Source organism: Oncorhynchus mykiss, unplaced genomic scaffold, assembly GCF_057628025.1.
Source record: "Oncorhynchus mykiss isolate SJ-2025 unplaced genomic scaffold, ASM5762802v1 scaffold103, whole genome shotgun sequence".
Lineage (NCBI taxonomy): Eukaryota > Metazoa > Chordata > Actinopteri > Salmoniformes > Salmonidae > Oncorhynchus > Oncorhynchus mykiss.
This window is the reverse complement of record NW_028322102.1, coordinates 2,683,853-2,703,248: the sequence shown is the minus strand read 5'-3', so window position 1 is coordinate 2,703,248 and position 19,396 is coordinate 2,683,853. Positions and strand designations below refer to the sequence as shown.

General features: G+C 50.9%; 1 pseudogene across 1 annotated transcript in view; it reads right to left on the bottom strand.

Moving 5' to 3' along the window:
* Positions 1 to 19,396, bottom strand: part of LOC118936627 (protein FAM53B-like) — a 45,840-nt pseudogene that overhangs the window by 12,156 nt on the left and 14,288 nt on the right. The window contains exon 2 of the transcript XR_016493798.1: positions 3,498 to 3,706. The product of XR_016493798.1 is annotated as a protein FAM53B-like (transcript). The remainder of the gene's footprint in view (positions 1 to 3,497; positions 3,707 to 19,396) is intronic.

Here is a 19,396-nt window from a genome sequence, read left to right as displayed (position 1 = left end):
TTCTGTTACCAAGTCACCTCACCACTGGAGCTTAACGTTCTGTCACCAAGTCACCTCCCCTCAACACTGGAGCTTAACGTTCTGTCACCTAGTCACCTCACCACTGGAGCTTAACGGTCTGTCACCTCACCTCACCACTGGAGCTTAACGTTCTGTCACCAAGTCACCTCAACACTGGAGCTTAACGTTCTGTCACCTAGTCACCTCACCACTGGAGCTTAACGGTCTGTCACCTCACCTCACCACTGGAGCTTAACGTTCTGTCACCAAGTCACCTCAACACTGGAGCTTAACGTTCTGTCACCAAGTCACCTCACCACTGGAGCTTAACGTTCTGTCACCAAGTCACCTCCCCTCAACACTGGAGCTTAACGTTCTGTCACCAAGTCACCTCACCACTGGAGCTTAACGTTCTGTTACCAAGTCACCTCACCACTGGAGCTTAACGTTCTGTCACCAAGTCACCTCACCACTGGAGCTTAACGTTCTGTCACCAAGTCACCTCACCACTGGAGCTTAACGTTCTGTCACCAAGTCACCTCACCACTGGGGCTTAACGTTCTGTCACCAAGTCACCTCAACACTGGAGCTTAACGTTCTGTCACCAAGTCACCTCACCACTGGGGCTTAACGTTCTGTCACCAAGTCACCTCAACACTGGAGCTTAACGTTCTGTCACCAAGTCACCTCAACACTGGAGCTCAACGTTCTGTCACCAAGTCACCTCCCCTCAACACTGTAGCTTAACGTTCTGTCACCAAGTCACCTCCCCTCAACACTGTAGCTTAACGTTCTGTCACCAAGTCACCTCAACACTGGAGCTTAACGTTCTGTCACCAAGTCACCTCCCCACTGGAGCTTAACGTTCTGTCACCAAGTCACCTCACCACTGGAGCTTAACGTTCTGTCACCAAGTCACCTCACCACTGGAGCTTAACGTTCTGTCACCAAGTCACCTCAACACTGGAGCTTAACGTTCTGTCACCAAGTCACCTCAACACTGGAGCTTAATGTTCTGTCACCAAGTCACCTCACCACTGGAGCTTAACGTTCTGTCACCAAGTCACCTCAACACTGGAGCTTAACGTTCTGTCACCAAGTCACCTCAACACTGGAGCTTAACGTTCTGTCACCTAGTCACCTCAACACTGGAGCTTAACGTTCTGTCACCAAGTCACCTCAACACTGGAGCTTAACGTTCTGTCACCTAGTCACCTCAACACTGGAGCTTAACGTTCTGTCACCAAGTCACCTCAACACTGGAGCTTAACGTTCTGTCACCAAGTCACCTCACCACTGGAGCTTAACGTTCTGTCACCAAGTCACCTCCCCTCAACACTGGAGCTTAACGTTCTGTCACCTAGTCACCTCACCACTGGAGCTTAACGGTCTGTCACCTCACCTCACCACTGGAGCTTAACGTTCTGTCACCAAGTCACCTCAACACTGGAGCTTAACGTTCTGTCACCTAGTCACCTCACCACTGGAGCTTAACGGTCTGTCACCTCACCTCACCACTGGAGCTTAACGTTCTGTCACCAAGTCACCTCAACACTGGAGCTTAACGTTCTGTCACCAAGTCACCTCACCACTGGAGCTTAACGTTCTGTCACCAAGTCACCTCCCCTCAACACTGGAGCTTAACGTTCTGTCACCAAGTCACCTCAACACTGGAGCTTAATGTTCTGTCACCAAGTCACCTCAACACTGGAGCTTAACGTTCTGTCACCAAGTCACCTCACCTCAACACTGGAGCTTAACGTTCTGTCACCAAGTCACCTCACCACTGGAGCTTAACGTTCTGTCACCAAGTCACCTCAACACTGGAGCTTAACGTTCTGTCACCAAGTCACCTCAACACTGGAGCTTAACGTTCTGTCACCAAGTCACCTCACCACTGGAGCTTAACGTTCTGTCACCAAGTCACCTCACCACTGGAGCTTAACGTTCTGTCACCAAGTCACCTCAACACTGGAGCTTAACATGCCGTCTGTACATACACAGCACTCTACACAATGAAACAGGAAGTGTAAGCTAGCATCCCCTACCCCCTAGAAATGTAATGCAAAGATATGGTCTACTGCAAACCACAGAAACAATAGTGTCTACCAATGTGTGTGTGTGTGTGTGTGTGGTGTTTTTGTAGGTCTATGTAAATGTGGCATGAAAGAGGACGTTGGAGACTGCAGCTGTGGAATGGATTCCCCCTGGGCACATCTAAAATGACGTCTTATCCACTACAGATTGGCCCATAGGGCTCCGGATCTAAAATGGCGTCTTATCCACTACAGATTGGCCCATAGGGCTCCGGATCTAAAATGGCGTCTTATCCACTACATATTGGCCCATAGGGCTCCGGATCTAAAATGGCGTCTTATCCACTACAGATTGGCCCATAGGGCTCCGGATCTAAAATGGCGTCTTATCCACTACATATTGGCCCATAGGGCTCCGGATCTAAAATGGCGTCTTATCCACTACAGATTGGCCCATAGGGCTCCGGATCTAAAATGGCGTCTTATCCACTACAGATTGTTATTATACTGTAAGGGCGTAAACTGTTCCATCTTTGGGATGGTGAAGAACGCGGCAGTGAGATTAGACGGCGTCAAGACGTTATTCTACACTGGGCTTTGTGTTTCCTACCAACTGACAGGATGGTTAACACTGGGCTTGGTGTTTCCTACTGACTGACAGGATGGTTGACACTGGGCTTGGTGTTTCCTACCAACTGACAGGATGGTTAACACTGGGCTTGGTGTTTCCTACCAACTGACAGGATGGTTGACACTGGGCTTGGTGTTTCCTACCAACTGACAGGATGGTTGACACTGGGCTTGGTGTTTCCTACCAACTGACAGGATGGTGGTGTTTCCTACCAACTGACAGGATGGTTGACACTGGGCTTGGTGTTTCCTACCAACTGACAGGATGGTTAACACTGGGCTTGGTGTTTCCTACTGACTGACAGGATGGTTGACACTGGGCTTGGTGTTTCCTACCGACTGACAGGATGGTTAACACTGGGCTTGGTGTTTCCTACCGACTGACAGGATGGTTAACACTGGGCTTGGTGTTTCCTACCAACTGACAGGATGGTGGACACTGGGCTTGGTGTTTCCTACCAACTGACAGGATGGTTAACACTGGGCTTGGTGTTTCCTACCGACTGACAGGATGGTTAACACTGGGCTTGGTGTTTCCTACCGACTGACAGGATGGTTGACACTGGGCTTGGTGTTTCCTACCGACTAACAGGATGGTTGACACTGGGCTTGGTGTTTCCTACCGACTAACAGGATGGTTGACACTGGGCTTGGTGTTTCCTACCAACTGACAGGATGGTTGACACTGGGCTTGGTGTTTCCTACCAACTGACAGGATGGTTGACATCATACTGACTAAACAGTACGAACATACAATCACATAGGATATATGCAAATAACAAAGTCATATACAAAAGGTGTGTGTGTGTGTGTATGGAGAGAACTTCTCACCAGCTCCAAATCGGTCTCTTTGACTTTACATCGTCGACACCCGGCTTCTTTTCCAGTAACGTTGTGTAAATGATCACCATGGCAACGCCGCCCCACATCTCCGCTGCCACACTCTATTCCAGGGCATTTTGGCTGTGAACCTGGTTGGCGATGGAGGCCATCTTGACGATCCTCAGCACCTCCTGGAATGTCTACTTCCTGTCCCTCCTCTGTCGCAGGAGACAAAGGGATTAGAATCCTGTTCGTTTCTGGAGTTCAGGACCTTGTTTCTCAACAACCCTCAACCCTGACCTCAACCATGCCCCAGGAATACCTGACATGATGACTCCTTGCTGTCCCCAGTCCACCTGACCGTGCTGCTGCTCCAGTTTCAACTGTTCTGCCTTATTATTATTCGACCATGCTGGTCATTTATGAACATTTGAACATCTTGGCCATGTTCTGATAATCTCCACCCGGCACAGCCAGAAGAGGACTGGCCACCCCACATAGCCTGGTTCCTCTCTAGGTTTCTTCCTAGGTTTTGGCCTTTCTAGGGAGTTTTTCCTAGCCACCGTGCTTCTACACCTGCATTGCTTGCTGGTTTGGGGTTTTAGGCTGGGTTTCTGTACAGCACTTTGAGATATCAGCTGATGTACGAAGGGCTATATAAATACATTTGATTTGATGACCCAGCTGAACTGTGGGGCGGTCAGTCAGAATCCCTGAAGGGGCTTCCTCTCAAGGGGCTTCCTCTAAAGGGGCTTCCCCATAAGCCTGATCTAGGATCTGGTTGCAATGGAAATGACAGTGATCATGGGAGTTGGTGACACCGTACAAACTGATCTGGGACCAGACTACTGCATCTCTCCAGTGCTGATTTAAGCTCTCTGGCAGCTCAGCTCAGACAGACACAGTCATCAGTCTCATCAGAATTTGAGGTCTCCGACGACACACTCTTGTAGATACCAAAAAGGAGAAAAGCAGTGGTTGGACAAGATCCATTCATTCCAGAACCACAGTAGAAGATGAGATGAGGACTGCACAGAGGGAGGGGTCAGAGAGGAGGAGGACTGCACAGAGGGAGGGGTCAGAGAGGAGGAGGACTGCACAGAGGGAGGGGTCAGAGAGGAGGAGGACTGCACAGAGGGAGGGGTCAGAGAGGAGGAGGACTGCACAGAGGGAGGGGTCAGAGAGGAGGAGGACTGCACAGAGGGAGGGGTCAGAGAGGAGGAGGACTGCACAGAGGGAGGGGTCAGAGAGGAGGAGGACTGCACAGAGGGAGGGGTCAGAGAGGAGGAGGACTGCACAGAGGGAGGGGTCAGAGAGGAGGAGGACTGCACAGAGGGGTCTGAGAGGAGGAGGACTGCACAGAGGGGTCTGAGAGGAGGACTACACAGAGGGGTCTGAGATGAGGAGGACTACACAGAGGGGTCTGAGATGAGGAGGACTACACAGAGGGGTAAGAGATGAGGACTGCACAGAGGGGTCTGAGGAGGAGGACTGCACAGAGGGGTCTGAAGATAGTAGGAGATGAGATGAGGACTGCACAGAGGGGTTGGGTGAAGAGAGGGTCAGATGAATGACAGAACAACTGCAGAGAGGGGAGAGCTGGGGAGAGAGGATAGAGGGAGTAGAGAGCAGGGAGAGAGCTGTTGTCTGTGGAACAAAAGGCGCGTTGTCTTGATCATAGTGAACAGAGAGGAGAAACAATACGAGAGAGGAGAGAAGTCAGAATATAAACTCATCACAAGACTGCAGGGGGGCTGACTGACCATGGTGACCGTGTGATCTCCATCACTAGGCCTAACAGTGATCACATCAAGTCACAGCAACTTGAGCCGGGACGTCACACCATTTCCTGGTTGATAACATTCTACTAGGTTGCCAAATTGGTCTCCCGAGTGATGCAGTGGACTGTATCACAACCGGGCCGTGATCGGGAGTCCCACAGGGCGGCGCACACTTGTCCCAGCGGCGTCCTGGTTAGAGTGTGTTCCATCTAAACCGCTGGGAAATATCTTGTCAAATAAACAAAAATATTATATTTCTCATCCGTTTGAAACTGGTGTACAAAACCAAAAGATATTTAAGAACGTGAAGCCTAGAAATACACATAGAACAGATCTTACAGCTTCTTAGACTGGCTTTCAATAAGAACGACAGATCTATAACTCACATTTCTATGAGAATTTGATCAGGTCAGATTTGTTTTTATTATTATTTTTTTTTACATATTGCAACTTTAAATATTTTTAATGCTTTTAAAAAAAGAGCTAAATTGGCTCTGGACTGGACACCAGCTGGTAACATGGGGCCCTCAGTACGTGGACTGGACACCAGCTGGTAACATGGGGCCCTCAGTACGTGGACTGGACACCAGCTGGTAACATGGGGCCCTCAGTACGTGGACTGGACACCAGCTGGTAACATGGGGCCCTCAGTAAGTAGACTGGACACCAGCTGGTAACATGGGGCCCTCAGTACGTGGACTGGACACCAGCTGGTAACATGGGGCCCTCACTAAGTAGACTGGACACCAGCTGGTAACATGGGCCCCTCACTAAGTAGACTGGACACCAGCTGGTAACATGGGCCCCTCACTAAGTAGACTGGACACCAGCTGGTAACATGGGGCCCTCACTAAGTAGACTGGACACCAGCTGGTAACATGGGCCCCTCACTAAGTAGACTGGACACCAGCTGGTAACATGGGCCCCTCACTAAGTAGACTAGTGGGACACAGTAGACTAGTGGGACACAGTAATGGTTTAGGAGACCCTGAGTCGTGTCAGAGACTAGTGGGACACAGTAATGGTTTAGGAGACCCTGAGTCGTGTCAGAGACTAGTGGAACACAGTAATGGTTTAGGAGGCCCTGAGCCGTGTCAGAGACTAGTGGGACACAGTAATGGTTTAGGAGACCCTGAGCCGTGTCAGAGACTAGTGGAACACAGTAATGGTTTAGGAGACCCTGAGCCGTGTCAGAGACTAGTGGGACACAGTAATGGTTTAGGAGACCCTGAGCCGTGTCAGAGACTAGTGGAACACAGTAATGGTTGAGGAGACCCTGAGCCGTGTCAGAGACTAGTGGGACCCAGTAATGGTTTAGGAGACCCTGAGCCGTGTCAGAGACTAGTGGAACACAGTAATGGTTTAGGAGACCCTGAGCCGTGTCAGAGACTAGTGGAACACAGTAATGGTTTAGGAGGCCCTGAGCCATGTCAGAGACTAGTGGAACACAGTAATGGTTTAGGAGACCCTGAGCCGTGTCAGAGACTAGTGGAACACAGTAATGGTTTAGGAGACCCTGAGCCGTGTCAGAGACTAGTGGAACACAGTAATGGTTTAGGAGACCCTGAGTCGTGTCAGAGACTAGTTGGACACAGTAATGGTTTAGGAGACCCTGAGTCGTGTCAGAGACTAGTTGGACACAGTAATGGTTTAGGAGACCCTGAGCCGTGTCAGAGACTAGTTGGACACAGTAATGGTTTAGGAGACCCTGAGTCGTGTCAGAGACTAGTTGGACACAGTAATGGTTTAGGAGACCCTGAGTCGTGTCAGAGACTAGTTGGACACAGTAATGGTTTAGGAGACCCTGAGCCGTGTCAGAGACTAGTTGGACACAGTAATGGTTTAGGAGACCCTGAGTCGTGTCAGAGACTAGTTGGACACAGTAATGGTTTAGGAGACCCTGAGTCGTGTCAGAGACTAGTTGGACACAGTAATGGTTTAGGAGACCCTGAGTCGTGTCAGAGACTAGTGGAACACAGTAATGGTTTAGGAGACCCTGAGCCGTGTCAGAGACTAGTGGGACACAGTAATGGTTTAGGAGACCCTGAGCCGTGTCAGAGACTAGTGGAACACAGTAATGGTTTAGGAGACCCTGAGCCGTGTCAGAGACTAGTGGGACACAGTAATGGTTTAGGGGACCCTGAGCCGTGTCTGAGACTAGTTGGACACAGTAATGGTTTAGGAGACCCTGAGTCGTGTCAGAGACTAGTTGGACACAGTAATGGTTTAGGAGGCCCTGAGCCGTGTCAGAGACTAGTGGGACACAGTAATGGTTTAGGAGACCCTGAACCCTGTCAGAGACTAGTGGAACACAGTAATGGTTTAGGGTTGAGGAGGCCCTGAGCCGTGTCAGATACTAGTGGAACACAGTAATGGTTTAGGGTTGAGGAGACCCTGAGCCCTGTCAGAGACTAGTGGAACACAGTAATGGTTTAGGAGGCCCTGAGCCGTGTCAGAGACTAGTGGAACACAGTAATGGTTTAGGAGGCCCTGAGCCGTGTCAGAGACTAGTGGAACACAGTAATGGTTTAGGAGACCCTGAGCCGTGTCAGATACTAGTGGAACACAGTAATGGTTGAGGAGACCCTGAGCCGTGTCAGAGACTAGTGGAACACAGTAATGGTTTAGGAGACCCTGAGCCGTGTCAGAGACTAGTGGAACACAGTAATGGTTTAGGGTTGAGGAGGCCCTGAGCCGTGTCAGAGACTAGTGGAACACAGTAATGGTTTAGGAGACCCTGAGCCGTGTCAGAGACTAGTGGAACACAGTAATGGTTTAGGAGGCCCTGAGCCGTGTCAGAGACTAGTGGAACACAGTAATGGTTTAGGAGACCCTGAGCCGTGTCAGATACTAGTGGAACACAGTAATGGTTGAGGAGACCCTGAGTCGTGTCAGAGACTAGTGGGACACAGTAATGGTTTAGGGTTGAGGAGGCCCTGAGTCGTGTCAGAGACTAGTGGAACACAGTAATGGTTTAGGAGACCCTGAGCCGTGTCAGAGACTAGTGGGACACAGTAATGGTTTAGGAGACCCTGAGCCGTGTCAGAGACTAGTGGGACACAGTAATGGTTTAGGAGACCCTGAGTCGTGTCAGAGACTAGTGGAACACAGTAATGGTTTAGGAGACCCTGAGCCGTGTCAGAGACTAGTGGAACACAGTAATGGTTTAGGAGACCCTGAGCCGTGTCAGAGACTAGTGGAACACAGTAATGGTTTAGGAGACCCTGAGCCGTGTCAGAGACTAGTGGGACACAGTAATGGTTTAGGAGACCCTGAGCCGTGTCAGAGACTAGTGGAACACAGTAATGGTTTAGGAGACCCTGAGCCGTGTCAGATACTAGTGGAACACAGTAATGGTTTAGGAGACCCTGAGCCGTGTCAGAGACTAGTTGGACACAGTAATGGTTTAGGAGACCCTGAGCCGTGTCAGAGACTAGTGGAACACAGTAATGGTTTAGGAGACCCTGAGCCGTGTCAGAGACTAGTGGAACACAGTAATGGTTTAGGAGACCCTGAGCCGTGTCAGAGACTAGTGGAACACAGTAATGGTTTAGGAGACCCTGAGGCGTGTCAGAGACTAGTGGAACACAGTAATGGTTGAGGAGACCCTGAGTCGTGTCAGAGACTAGTGGAACACAGTAATGGTTTAGGAGACCCTGAGCCGTGTCAGAGACTAGTGGGACACAGTAATGGTTTAGGAGACCCTGAGTCGTGTCAGAGACTAGTGGAACACAGTAATGGTTTAGGAGACCCTGAGCCGTGTCAGAGACTAGTGGGACACAGTAATGGTTTAGGAGACCCTGAGCCGTGTCGGAGACTAGTGGGACACAGTAATGGTTTAGGAGACCCTGAGCCGTGTCAGAGACTAGTGGAACACAGTAATGGTTTAGGGTTGAGGAGGCCCTGAGTCGTGTCAGAGACTAGTGGGACACAGTAATGGTTTAGGAGACCCTGAGCCGTGTCAGAGACTAGTGGGACACAGTAATGGTTTAGGAGACCCTGAGCCGTGTCAGAGACTAGTGGAACACAGTAATGGTTTAGGGTTGAGGAGGCCCTGAGTCGTGTCAGAGACTAGTGGGACACAGTAATGGTTTAGGAGACCCTGAGCCGTGTCAGAGACTAGTGGGACACAGTAATGGTTTAGGGTTGAGGAGGCCCTGAGTCGTGTCAGAGACTAGTGGGACACAGTAATGGTTTAGGGTTGAGGAGACCCTGAGTCGTGTCAGAGACTAGTGGAACACAGTAATGGTTTAGGAGACCCTGAGCCGTGTCAGAGACTAGTGGGACACAGTAATGGTTTAGGAGGCCCTGAGCCGTGTCAGAGACTAGTGGGACACAGTAATGGTTTAGGGGACCCTGAGCCGTGTCAGAGACTAGTGGAACACAGTAATGGTTTAGGGTTGAGGAGACCCTGAGCCGTGTCAGAGACTAGTGGGACACAGTAATGGTTTAGGGTTGAGGAGACCCTGAGCCGTGTCAGATACTAGTGGAACACAGTAATGGTTGAGGAGGCCCTGAGCCGTGTCAGAGACTAGTGGAACACAGTAATGGTTTAGGGTTGAGGAGACCCTGAGCCGTGTCAGAGACTAGTGGGACACAGTAATGGTTTAGGAGGCCCTGAGCCGTGTCAGAGACTAGTGGGACACAGTAATGGTTTAGGAGACCCTGAGCCGTGTCAGAGACTAGTGGAACACAGTAATGGTTTAGGAGACCCTGAGCCGTGTCAGAGACTAGTGGGACACAGTAATGGTTTAGGAGACCCTGAGCCGTGTCAGAGACTAGTGGGACACAGTAATGGTTTAGGGTTGAGGAGACCCTGAGCCGTGTCAGATACTAGTGGAACACAGTAATGGTTTAGGGTTTAGGAGACCCTGAGCCGTGTCAGAGACTAGTGGGACACAGTAATGGTTTAGGAGACCCTGAGCCGTGTCAGATACTAGTGGAACACAGTAATGGTTGAGGGTTGAGGAGGCCCTGAGCCGTGTCAGATACTAGTGGGACACAGTAATGGTTTAGGAGACCCTGAGTCGTGTCAGAGACTAGTGGGACACAGTAATGGTTGAGGAGACCCTGAGCCGTGTCAGATACTAGTGGAACACAGTAATGGTTTAGGAGACCCTGAGCCGTGTCAGATACTAGTGGAACACAGTAATGGTTGAGGAGACCCTGAGCCGTGTCAGAGACTAGTGGGACACAGTAATGGTTTAGGAGGCCCTGAGCCGTGTCAGAGACTAGTGGGACACAGTAATGGTTGAGGAGACCCTGAGCCGTGTCAGATACTAGTGGAACACAGTAATGGTTTAGGAGACCCTGAGCCGTGTCAGAGACTAGTGGGACACAGTAATGGTTTAGGAGACCCTGAGCCGTGTCAGAGACTAGTGGAACACAGTAATGGTTGAGGAGACCCTGAGCCGTGTCAGAGACTAGTGGAACACAGTAATGGTTTAGGAGACCCTGAGCCGTGTCAGAGACTAGTGGGACACAGTAATGGTTGAGGAGACCCTGAGCCGTGTCAGAGACTAGTGGGACACAGTAATGGTTTAGGAGACCCTGAGCCATGTCAGAGACTAGTGGGACACAGTAATGGTTTAGGAGGCCCTGAGCCGTGTCAGAGACTAGTGGGACACAGTAATGGTTTAGGGTTTAGGAGGCCCTGAGCCGTGTCAGAGACTAGTGGAACACAGTAATGGTTTAGGAGACCCTGAGCCGTGTCAGAGACTAGTGGAACACAGTAATGGTTTAGGAGACCCTGAGCCGTGTCAGAGACTAGTGGGACACAGTAATGGTTTAGGAGACCCTGAGCCGTGTCAGAGACTAGTGGAACACAGTAATGGTTTAGGAGGCCCTGAGCCGTGTCAGATACTAGTGGGACACAGTAATGGTTTAGGGTTGAGGAGGCCCTGAGTCGTGTCAGAGACTAGTGGGACACAGTAATGGTTTAGGGTTGAGGAGACCCTGAGTCGTGTCAGAGACTAGTGGAACACAGTAATGGTTTAGGAGACCCTGAGCCGTGTCAGAGACTAGTGGGACACAGTAATGGTTTAGGAGGCCCTGAGCCGTGTCAGAGACTAGTGGGACACAGTAATGGTTTAGGGGACCCTGAGCCGTGTCAGAGACTAGTGGAACACAGTAATGGTTTAGGGTTGAGGAGACCCTGAGCCGTGTCAGAGACTAGTGGGACACAGTAATGGTTTAGGGTTGAGGAGACCCTGAGCCGTGTCAGATACTAGTGGAACACAGTAATGGTTGAGGAGGCCCTGAGCCGTGTCAGAGACTAGTGGAACACAGTAATGGTTTAGGGTTGAGGAGACCCTGAGCCGTGTCAGAGACTAGTGGGACACAGTAATGGTTTAGGAGGCCCTGAGCCGTGTCAGAGACTAGTGGGACACAGTAATGGTTTAGGAGACCCTGAGCCGTGTCAGAGACTAGTGGAACACAGTAATGGTTTAGGAGACCCTGAGCCGTGTCAGAGACTAGTGGGACACAGTAATGGTTTAGGAGACCCTGAGCCGTGTCAGAGACTAGTGGGACACAGTAATGGTTTAGGGTTGAGGAGACCCTGAGCCGTGTCAGATACTAGTGGAACACAGTAATGGTTTAGGGTTTAGGAGACCCTGAGCCGTGTCAGAGACTAGTGGGACACAGTAATGGTTTAGGAGACCCTGAGCCGTGTCAGATACTAGTGGAACACAGTAATGGTTGAGGGTTGAGGAGGCCCTGAGCCGTGTCAGATACTAGTGGGACACAGTAATGGTTTAGGAGACCCTGAGTCGTGTCAGAGACTAGTGGGACACAGTAATGGTTGAGGAGACCCTGAGCCGTGTCAGATACTAGTGGAACACAGTAATGGTTTAGGAGACCCTGAGCCGTGTCAGATACTAGTGGAACACAGTAATGGTTGAGGAGACCCTGAGCCGTGTCAGAGACTAGTGGGACACAGTAATGGTTTAGGAGGCCCTGAGCCGTGTCAGAGACTAGTGGGACACAGTAATGGTTGAGGAGACCCTGAGCCGTGTCAGAGACTAGTGGGACACAGTAATGGTTGAGGAGACCCTGAGCCGTGTCAGATACTAGTGGAACACAGTAATGGTTTAGGAGACCCTGAGCCGTGTCAGAGACTAGTGGGACACAGTAATGGTTTAGGAGACCCTGAGCCGTGTCAGAGACTAGTGGAACACAGTAATGGTTGAGGAGACCCTGAGCCGTGTCAGAGACTAGTGGAACACAGTAATGGTTTAGGAGACCCTGAGCCGTGTCAGAGACTAGTGGGACACAGTAATGGTTGAGGAGACCCTGAGCCGTGTCAGAGACTAGTGGGACACAGTAATGGTTTAGGAGACCCTGAGCCATGTCAGAGACTAGTGGGACACAGTAATGGTTTAGGAGGCCCTGAGCCGTGTCAGAGACTAGTGGGACACAGTAATGGTTTAGGGTTTAGGAGGCCCTGAGCCGTGTCAGAGACTAGTGGAACACAGTAATGGTTTAGGAGACCCTGAGCCGTGTCAGAGACTAGTGGAACACAGTAATGGTTTAGGAGACCCTGAGCCGTGTCAGAGACTAGTGGGACACAGTAATGGTTTAGGAGACCCTGAGCCGTGTCAGAGACTAGTGGAACACAGTAATGGTTTAGGAGGCCCTGAGCCGTGTCAGATACTAGTGGAACACAGTAATGGTTGAGGAGACCCTGAGCCGTGTCAGAGACTAGTGGAACACAGTAATGGTTTAGGGTTTAGGAGACCCTGAGCCGTGTCAGAGACTAGTGGAACACAGTAATGGTTTAGGGTTTAGGAGACCCTGAGCCGTGTCAGAGACTAGTGGAACACAGTAATGGTTTAGGGTTTAGGAGACCCTGAGCCGTGTCAGAGACTAGTGGGACACAGTAATGGTTTAGGAGACCCTGAGCCGTGTCAGAGACTAGTGGAACACAGTAATGGTTGAGGAGACCCTGAGCCGTGTCAGAGACTAGTGGAACACAGTAATGGTTTAGGAGACCCTGAGCCGTGTCAGAGACTAGTGGAACACAGTAATGGTTGAGGAGACCCTGAGCCGTGTCAGATACTAGTGGAACACAGTAATGGTTTAGGAGACCCTGAGCCGTGTCAGAGACTAGTGGGACACAGTAATGGTTTAGGAGACCCTGAGCCGTGTCAGAGACTAGTGGAACACAGTAATGGTTTAGGAGGCCCTGAGCCGTGTCAGAGACTAGTGGGACACAGTAATGGTTTAGGAGACCCTGAGCCGTGTCAGAGACTAGTGGGACACAGTAATGGTTTAGGAGACCCTGAGCCGTGTCAGAGACTAGTGGAACACAGTAATGGTTTAGGGTTGAGGAGACCCTGAGCCGTGTCAGAGACTAGTGGGACACAGTAATGGTTTAGGAGGCCCTGAGCCGTGTCAGAGACTAGTGGGACACAGTAATGGTTTAGGAGACCCTGAGCCGTGTCAGAGACTAGTGGAACACAGTAATGGTTGAGGAGACCCTGAGCCGTGTCAGAGACTAGTGGAACACAGTAATGGTTTAGGGTTGAGGAGACCCTGAGCCGTGTCAGATACTAGTGGAACACAGTAATGGTTTAGGAGACCCTGAGCCGTGTCAGAGACTAGTGGGACACAGTAATGGTTTAGGAGACCCTGAGCCGTGTCAGAGACTAGTGGAACACAGTAATGGTTTAGGAGGCCCTGAGCCGTGTCAGAGACTAGTGGAACACAGTAATGGTTTAGGGTTGAGGAGACCCTGAGCCGTGTCAGATACTAGTGGAACACAGTAATGGTTTAGGGTTTAGGAGGCCCTGAGCCGTGTCAGAGACTAGTGGAACACAGTAATGGTTTAGGAGGCCCTGAGCCGTGTCAGAGACTAGTGGAACACAGTAATGGTTTAGGGTTGAGGAGACCCTGAGCCGTGTCAGATACTAGTGGAACACAGTAATGGTTTAGGGTTTAGGAGACCCTGAGCCGTGTCAGAGACTAGTGGGACACAGTAATGGTTTAGGAGACCCTGAGCCGTGTCAGATACTAGTGGAACACAGTAATGGTTGAGGGTTGAGGAGGCCCTGAGCCGTGTCAGATACTAGTGGGACACAGTAATGGTTTAGGAGACCCTGAGTCGTGTCAGAGACTAGTGGGACACAGTAATGGTTGAGGAGACCCTGAGCCGTGTCAGATACTAGTGGAACACAGTAATGGTTTAGGAGACCCTGAGCCGTGTCAGATACTAGTGGAACACAGTAATGGTTGAGGAGACCCTGAGCCGTGTCAGAGACTAGTGGGACACAGTAATGGTTTAGGAGGCCCTGAGCCGTGTCAGAGACTAGTGGAACACAGTAATGGTTGAGGAGACCCTGAGCCGTGTCAGAGACTAGTGGGACACAGTAATGGTTGAGGAGACCCTGAGCCGTGTCAGAGACTAGTGGAACACAGTAATGGTTGAGGAGACCCTGAGCCGTGTCAGAGACTAGTGGGACACAGTAATGGTTGAGGAGACCCTGAGCCGTGTCAGAGACTAGTTGGACACAGTAATGGTTTAAGAGACCCTGAGCCGTGTCAGAGACTAGTGGGACACAGTAATGGTTTAGGGTTGAGGAGACCCTGAGCCGTGTCAGAGACTAGTGGAACACAGTAATGGTTTAGGAGACCCTGAGCCGTGTCAGAGACTAGTGGGACACAGTAATGGTTGAGGAGACCCTGAGCCGTGTCAGATACTAGTGGAACACAGTAATGGTTTAGGAGACCCTGAGCCGTGTCAGAGACTAGTGGGACACAGTAATGGTTTAGGAGACCCTGAGCCGTGTCAGAGACTAGTGGAACACAGTAATGGTTGAGGAGACCCTGAGCCGTGTCAGAGACTAGTGGAACACAGTAATGGTTTAGGAGACCCTGAGCCGTGTCAGAGACTAGTGGGACACAGTAATGGTTGAGGAGACCCTGAGCCGTGTCAGAGACTAGTGGGACACAGTAATGGTTTAGGGTTGAGGAGACCCTGAGCCGTGTCAGATACTAGTGGAACACAGTAATGGTTGAGGAGGCCCTGAGCCGTGTCAGAGACTAGTGGAACACAGTAATGGTTTAGGGTTGAGGAGACCCTGAGCCGTGTCAGAGACTAGTGGGACACAGTAATGGTTTAGGAGGCCCTGAGCCGTGTCAGAGACTAGTGGGACACAGTAATGGTTTAGGAGACCCTGAGCCGTGTCAGAGACTAGTGGAACACAGTAATGGTTTAGGAGACCCTGAGCCGTGTCAGAGACTAGTGGGACACAGTAATGGTTTAGGAGACCCTGAGCCGTGTCAGAGACTAGTGGGACACAGTAATGGTTTAGGGTTGAGGAGACCCTGAGCCGTGTCAGATACTAGTGGAACACAGTAATGGTTTAGGGTTTAGGAGACCCTGAGCCGTGTCAGAGACTAGTGGGACACAGTAATGGTTTAGGAGACCCTGAGCCGTGTCAGATACTAGTGGAACACAGTAATGGTTGAGGGTTGAGGAGGCCCTGAGCCGTGTCAGATACTAGTGGGACACAGTAATGGTTTAGGAGACCCTGAGTCGTGTCAGAGACTAGTGGGACACAGTAATGGTTGAGGAGACCCTGAGCCGTGTCAGATACTAGTGGAACACAGTAATGGTTTAGGAGACCCTGAGCCGTGTCAGAGACTAGTGGGACACAGTAATGGTTTAGGAGACCCTGAGCCGTGTCAGAGACTAGTGGAACACAGTAATGGTTGAGGAGACCCTGAGCCGTGTCAGAGACTAGTGGAACACAGTAATGGTTTAGGAGACCCTGAGCCGTGTCAGAGACTAGTGGGACACAGTAATGGTTGAGGAGACCCTGAGCCGTGTCAGAGACTAGTGGGACACAGTAATGGTTTAGGAGACCCTGAGCCATGTCAGAGACTAGTGGGACACAGTAATGGTTTAGGAGGCCCTGAGCCGTGTCAGAGACTAGTGGGACACAGTAATGGTTTAGGGTTTAGGAGGCCCTGAGCCGTGTCAGAGACTAGTGGAACACAGTAATGGTTTAGGAGACCCTGAGCCGTGTCAGAGACTAGTGGAACACAGTAATGGTTTAGGAGACCCTGAGCCGTGTCAGAGACTAGTGGGACACAGTAATGGTTTAGGAGACCCTGAGCCGTGTCAGAGACTAGTGGAACACAGTAATGGTTTAGGAGGCCCTGAGCCGTGTCAGATACTAGTGGAACACAGTAATGGTTGAGGAGACCCTGAGCCGTGTCAGAGACTAGTGGAACACAGTAATGGTTTAGGGTTTAGGAGACCCTGAGCCGTGTCAGAGACTAGTGGAACACAGTAATGGTTTAGGGTTTAGGAGACCCTGAGCCGTGTCAGAGACTAGTGGAACACAGTAATGGTTTAGGGTTTAGGAGACCCTGAGCCGTGTCAGAGACTAGTGGGACACAGTAATGGTTTAGGAGACCCTGAGCCGTGTCAGAGACTAGTGGAACACAGTAATGGTTGAGGAGACCCTGAGCCGTGTCAGAGACTAGTGGAACACAGTAATGGTTTAGGAGACCCTGAGCCGTGTCAGAGACTAGTGGGACACAGTAATGGTTTAGGAGACCCTGAGCCGTGTCAGAGACTAGTGGAACACAGTAATGGTTTAGGAGGCCCTGAGCCGTGTCAGAGACTAGTGGAACACAGTAATGGTTGAGGGTTGAGGAGGCCCTGAGCCGTGTCAGATACTAGTGGGACACAGTAATGGTTTAGGAGACCCTGAGCCGTGTCAGAGACTAGTGGGACACAGTAATGGTTTAGGAGACCCTGAGCCGTGTCAGAGACTAGTGGAACACAGTAATGGTTGAGGAGACCCTGAGCCGTGTCAGAGACTAGTGGAACACAGTAATGGTTTAGGAGACCCTGAGCCGTGTCAGAGACTAGTGGGACACAGTAATGGTTGAGGAGACCCTGAGCCGTGTCAGAGACTAGTGGGACACAGTAATGGTTTAGGGTTGAGGAGACCCTGAGCCGTGTCAGATACTAGTGGAACACAGTAATGGTTGAGGAGGCCCTGAGCCGTGTCAGAGACTAGTGGAACACAGTAATGGTTTAGGGTTGAGGAGACCCTGAGCCGTGTCAGAGACTAGTGGGACACAGTAATGGTTTAGGAGGCCCTGAGCCGTGTCAGAGACTAGTGGGACACAGTAATGGTTTAGGAGACCCTGAGCCGTGTCAGAGACTAGTGGAACACAGTAATGGTTTAGGAGACCCTGAGCCGTGTCAGAGACTAGTGGGACACAGTAATGGTTTAGGAGACCCTGAGCCGTGTCAGAGACTAGTGGGACACAGTAATGGTTTAGGGTTGAGGAGACCCTGAGCCGTGTCAGATACTAGTGGAACACAGTAATGGTTTAGGGTTTAGGAGACCCTGAGCCGTGTCAGAGACTAGTGGGACACAGTAATGGTTTAGGAGACCCTGAGCCGTGTCAGATACTAGTGGAACACAGTAATGGTTGAGGGTTGAGGAGGCCCTGAGCCGTGTCAGATACTAGTGGGACACAGTAATGGTTTAGGAGACCCTGAGTCGTGTCAGAGACTAGTGGGACACAGTAATGGTTGAGGAGACCCTGAGCCGTGTCAGATACTAGTGGAACACAGTAATGGTTTAGGAGACCCTGAGCCGTGTCAGAGACTAGTGGGACACAGTAATGGTTTAGGAGACCCTGAGCCGTGTCAGAGACTAGTGGAACACAGTAATGGTTGAGGAGACCCTGAGCCGTGTCAGAGACTAGTGGAACACAGTAATGGTTTAGGAGACCCTGAGCCGTGTCAGAGACTAGTGGGACACAGTAATGGTTGAGGAGACCCTGAGCCGTGTCAGAGACTAGTGGGACACAGTAATGGTTTAGGAGACCCTGAGCCATGTCAGAGACTAGTGGGACACAGTAATGGTTTAGGAGGCCCTGAGCCGTGTCAGAGACTAGTGGGACACAGTAATGGTTTAGGGTTTAGGAGGCCCTGAGCCGTGTCAGAGACTAGTGGAACACAGTAATGGTTTAGGAGACCCTGAGCCGTGTCAGAGACTAGTGGAACACAGTAATGGTTTAGGAGACCCTGAGCCGTGTCAGAGACTAGTGGGACACAGTAATGGTTTAGGAGACCCTGAGCCGTGTCAGAGACTAGTGGAACACAGTAATGGTTTAGGAGGCCCTGAGCCGTGTCAGATACTAGTGGAACACAGTAATGGTTGAGGAGACCCTGAGCCGTGTCAGAGACTAGTGGAACACAGTAATGGTTTAGGGTTTAGGAGACCCTGAGCCGTGTCAGAGACTAGTGGAACACAGTAATGGTTTAGGGTTTAGGAGACCCTGAGCCGTGTCAGAGACTAGTGGAACACAGTAATGGTTTAGGGTTTAGGAGACCCTGAGCCGTGTCAGAGACTAGTGGGACACAGTAATGGTTTAGGAGACCCTGAGCCGTGTCAGAGACTAGTGGAACACAGTAATGGTTGAGGAGACCCTGAGCCGTGTCAGAGACTAGTGGAACACAGTAATGGTTTAGGAGACCCTGAGCCGTGTCAGAGACTAGTGGAACACAGTAATGGTTGAGGAGACCCTGAGCCGTGTCAGATACTAGTGGAACACAGTAATGGTTTAGGAGACCCTGAGCCGTGTCAGAGACTAGTGGGACACAGTAATGGTTTAGGAGACCCTGAGCCGTGTCAGAGACTAGTGGAACACAGTAATGGTTTAGGAGGCCCTGAGCCGTGTCAGAGACTAGTGGGACACAGTAATGGTTTAGGAGACCCTGAGCCGTGTCAGAGACTAGTGGGACACAGTAATGGTTTAGGAGACCCTGAGCCGTGTCAGAGACTAGTGGAACACAGTAATGGTTTAGGGTTGAGGAGACCCTGAGCCGTGTCAGAGACTAGTGGGACACAGTAATGGTTTAGGAGGCCCTGAGCCGTGTCAGAGACTAGTGGGACACAGTAATGGTTTAGGAGACCCTGAGCCGTGTCAGAGACTAGTGGAACACAGTAATGGTTGAGGAGACCCTGAGCCGTGTCAGAGACTAGTGGAACACAGTAATGGTTTAGGGTTGAGGAGACCCTGAGCCGTGTCAGATACTAGTGGAACACAGTAATGGTTTAGGAGACCCTGAGCCGTGTCAGAGACTAGTGGGAC